Source organism: Haemaphysalis longicornis, unplaced genomic scaffold (genome assembly GCF_048455015.1).
Source record: "Haemaphysalis longicornis isolate Haplotype H1 unplaced genomic scaffold, Haemaphysalis longicornis Haplotype H1 scaffold_11, whole genome shotgun sequence".
Classification (NCBI taxonomy): domain Eukaryota; kingdom Metazoa; phylum Arthropoda; class Arachnida; order Ixodida; family Ixodidae; genus Haemaphysalis; species Haemaphysalis longicornis.
In genome coordinates this window covers 4,662,773-4,666,714 of record NW_027526214.1, presented here as the reverse complement: position 1 = coordinate 4,666,714, position 3,942 = coordinate 4,662,773, and the positions used below count along the sequence as shown (strand labels likewise).

Here is a 3,942-nt window from a genome sequence, read left to right as displayed (position 1 = left end):
TTCGCCGCCTCTGTATTCTTTTGAGATGTTAGGGGAGCACAAGTTCCCTCCAATAAACGTGTTTCTCAATCAAGACAACTGCATCGTCCTTGTCTTCGTGACAATATATACAAAAAATGCAGCAAGGGCGAGGTCACAGCCAGGAAAGTGAGAGTTTGTACAATACGAATATGGTTGGTGGGTAGCGAAAAAAATGAGAGAAGTGGAAGAGGGAGAGGAGAGAAAAAGTATTAAAAAAAGATACCAAGAACCCACAGTCACGCGCGGTACAAACTTGAGAAAAAAGAGCCACACAAGAAAACAAACCACGAGAAAAGAAACTAACAAGGTAATGCCCTTCTTCCCCCATGGCAACAGAGGGGAAAGAGGGGTCAAAACAAGACATGCCCATGCATGCGTTTGACATCGGAAAAAAAATCAATCGCGCGGAATGAAGAAGGTCCAGAGAAAATATGCCCATGCACACAAACGGCGAACATCTGCCCATACACGCCCGTTCTAAGAGTCAGGGTCAGGTGATTGAAACATGAGACACTGAGCTTCTGTTGGTGCTAGGCAAGAGTCGCGCCCAAAAACAGTAGCTTAGGCAGTGTGGACAGGAAATGAGTGTACATTGGAAAATAAAAGAACACATGGTCAAAGAAGTCATGAAAAGAAAGGAAACAAAAGGAAGGAAACAAAAAACAGAAAACAGAAGATATACTCTGTAAATTGGAAAATAAAAGAACACACTGTCAAAGAAGCCATGAAAAGAAAGAAAAAGGCAGGAAAAAAAAAACAGAAAACAGAAGATATATCTGTTTTCTGTTTTAGGGGCGAAGCTCCTAAAGCCATGGGTCTGTCCATCCCTTGTGTCTCGTGGTACGTGAGCACCGCATGCTTTCGGAGATGTCGCAAGGTGGGCCGCGTTGCACGCGCAAGAAGCGGCTGCAACCGGCAGCGCAAACTCGGCACCGGGAGTGCGAGCTTGTCTGTCTTCGCCAACGGAGGCGCGAGCGCGCGTGCACTGCGAGGGGGAGATCACGCAAGAGTTCACGCCACGAGCGCAGGCAGTCGTTCTCGGAGATCGAACGAGACGCACGGACCTTTGCGCGTTTCCTCTCGTCTTGTTCGGTCACAAGTTCGCCCTAAATAAAAGTTCTTTCTTTACCGTTGTGTCCCATCCTACGTGACAAATTGTGTTGGGGGTGCGGGGTAGTCCTCGATGGCGCGGGGCCTTTCACCAGGTCTGGGCGTGGGAGCATTGACTCCGAAAATAAAAGTTGATTTGTACAATGTACGCACACAGTCTTACGTCTTTCTTAATGATGTAATGGGCGAATTTTCACGGGAGAGTTGGGGTTACCGATGATCTCCCCCTCTCGAGCTTCGCCCCACTTATCATCATTCATTCCGTGGATAAGGCATGATGTTTTGTTTCGTGCCTTTTGTTTTCTTTCATTTCATGATTTCTTTGACCGCGTCTCCTTTTATTTTCCAATGTACACTGTCATGAAAAGAAAGAGTACAGGAGGCAGGAAACAAAAAAACAGAAAAAAGAAATCTCTTACTATGACTTACTGCATTCCCCCTTTGCTTTTCGAGGTTTTCTTGACTGACAATCATTATTCTGTATACTTTCACCGAGCCCCTCATTCATTTTCCATTTTTGATTTGCTGCATGAATATTTAGGGCTTTTTTTCTGGCAGTATTGGTGCCAAAGGTCGCTTGAGAGTGTTCAACGGTGGTCGACCACTCTCGACATGTGGTAGACACTGGAGTCACAGCCCGGGGATTGACAAAAGATCCGCTTCACCCCGCGTAGTCCGAGTGGCGATGGCTACCTCACCCATTAGCAGGAAATAAAAAAATCCTCTCCATAATACACCACAAAGTGGAGGAGAAATAGCCCCACTGGAAGCATAGTGGTCATGGCACGAGACTGGTATTCTGGAGATCGTGGGTTCGGATCCAATCCGGCGCGAAATTTTGCCCACTTTCTTTCACACTCAAAAAATTCATCTGTTTCTATGACCTAACGCATTCCCCCTGTTGCTTTCTGAGGTTTTCTTGACTGCCCACCCTTATTCTGTCTATAATATATAAATATATAAGTATAGATATAAATATATATATATATATTATATATATATATATATACATACATATATATATATATATATATATATATATATATATATATATATATATATATATATATATATATATATATATATATATATATATATATATATATATATATATATATATATATATATATATATATATATATATATATATATATATATATATATATATATATATATATATATATATATATATATATTATATATATATGCAAAGGGGGGAATGCGTTAGGTAATAGGAAGAGATGAAGAATTTTGTGAGATCAGAAAGAAAGTTGCGAAAAAATGCCCGCCGGGTGGGATCTGAACCCACGACCTCCAGAATACCGGTCTGGTGCGATAACCACTACTCTACCGGCGGGGCTGTTTTCACACCACTTTGTTAGGTATTTATGTTAAGGTATTTTTGTTTCCTGCACTTGGGGCTGGTAGCCAGCGCCACTCGGACTCCTAGCAGTGAAGGGGACTTTCTTTTTAACCCCCGGGCCGTGACTCGAGTGTCTACGACATGTCGAGAGTGGTCAAACCACGTTGAACCCTCTTAAGCTACCTTTGGCACCAAGACTGCCAAAACCGAGGCCCTCGCTATGCATGTAGCGAATCAGCAATGGGAAGTGATGGCCTCACTGGATTAAGACAGAATACGGGTTGGCAGTCAAAAAACCTCGGAAGGCTAAGGGGGGAATGCGTTAGGTAATAGGAAGAGATGAAGAATTTCTTGAGTCATAAAAAAAGTAGTGAAAAAAATGAGCGCCAGTTTGGATTGAACCCACGACCTCTAGAATACCAGTCTGGGGTTCTAACCACTACCCTACCGGCGGAGCTGTTTCCCCACCACTTTCTCGGGTATTTATCTTAAGGTATGTTTTGTTTCCTGCACCTGTGATAGGTAGCCAGTGCCACTCGGACTCCTCGGGGTGAAGGGGACCATCTTTTTCACCCCCGGGCCATGAATCGAATGTCTACGACATGTCGAGAGTGGTCGACCAGCGTTGAACCATCTCTTGGAGTTCATGCGTTCGGATCCCACCCGGCGGGCATTTTTTCACCACTTTCTTTCTGATTCAAAAAATTCATCTCTTTTTATTACCTAACACATTCCCCCTTTGCTTTCGGAGTTTTTTTTTTAAGTGCCAACCCTTATTCGGTCTTACTCCACTGAGCCCCTCATTTCCTAATTATGATTCGCAACATGCATTGCGAGGGCCTCTGTTCTGGCGGTATTGGTGCCAAATGTAGCTTAAGAGGGTTCAATGCTGGTCGACCACTCTCGAAATGTCGTAGACACTCGAGTCACGGCTCGGGGGTAAAAAGAAGGTCCCCTTCACCCCGAGTAGTCCGAGTGTCGCTGGCTACCAACTCCAAGTGCAGGAAACAACAATACCTTAACATAAATATGCGAGAAAGTGGTGGGGAAACAGCCCCGCCGTTAGCGTAGTGGTTATCGCACCAGACCGGCATTCTGGAGGTCATGGGTTCGGATCCCACCCGGCGGGCATTTTTTCACCACTTTCTTTTTTATACAAAAATTTCTACGTCTCTTTCTATTACCTAACGAATTTCCCCCTTTGCTTTCTTATGTTTTCTAACTGCCAACCCATTGTCTGTCTTAATCCACTGAGCCCCTCATTTCCTATTTCTGATTCGATATATATATATATATATATATATATATATATATATAAATTTATATATATATATATATATATATATATATATATATATATATATATAGATATAGATATATATATATATAGTATGGAAATGAGGGGCTCGTTGAGGAAAACACGGAAAGATAGGTCGGCAGTCTACCAC

General features: G+C 42.9%; 1 non-coding gene across 1 annotated transcript; it reads left to right on the top strand.

The window, feature by feature from the left end:
• The first annotated feature begins 3,550 nt into the window (after positions 1-3,550).
• Positions 3,551-3,623, top strand: Trnaa-ggc (transfer RNA alanine (anticodon GGC)). Its single transcript has one exon. It is a non-coding gene; the product is annotated as a tRNA-Ala (tRNA).
• Positions 3,624-3,942: the final 319 nt, after the last annotated feature.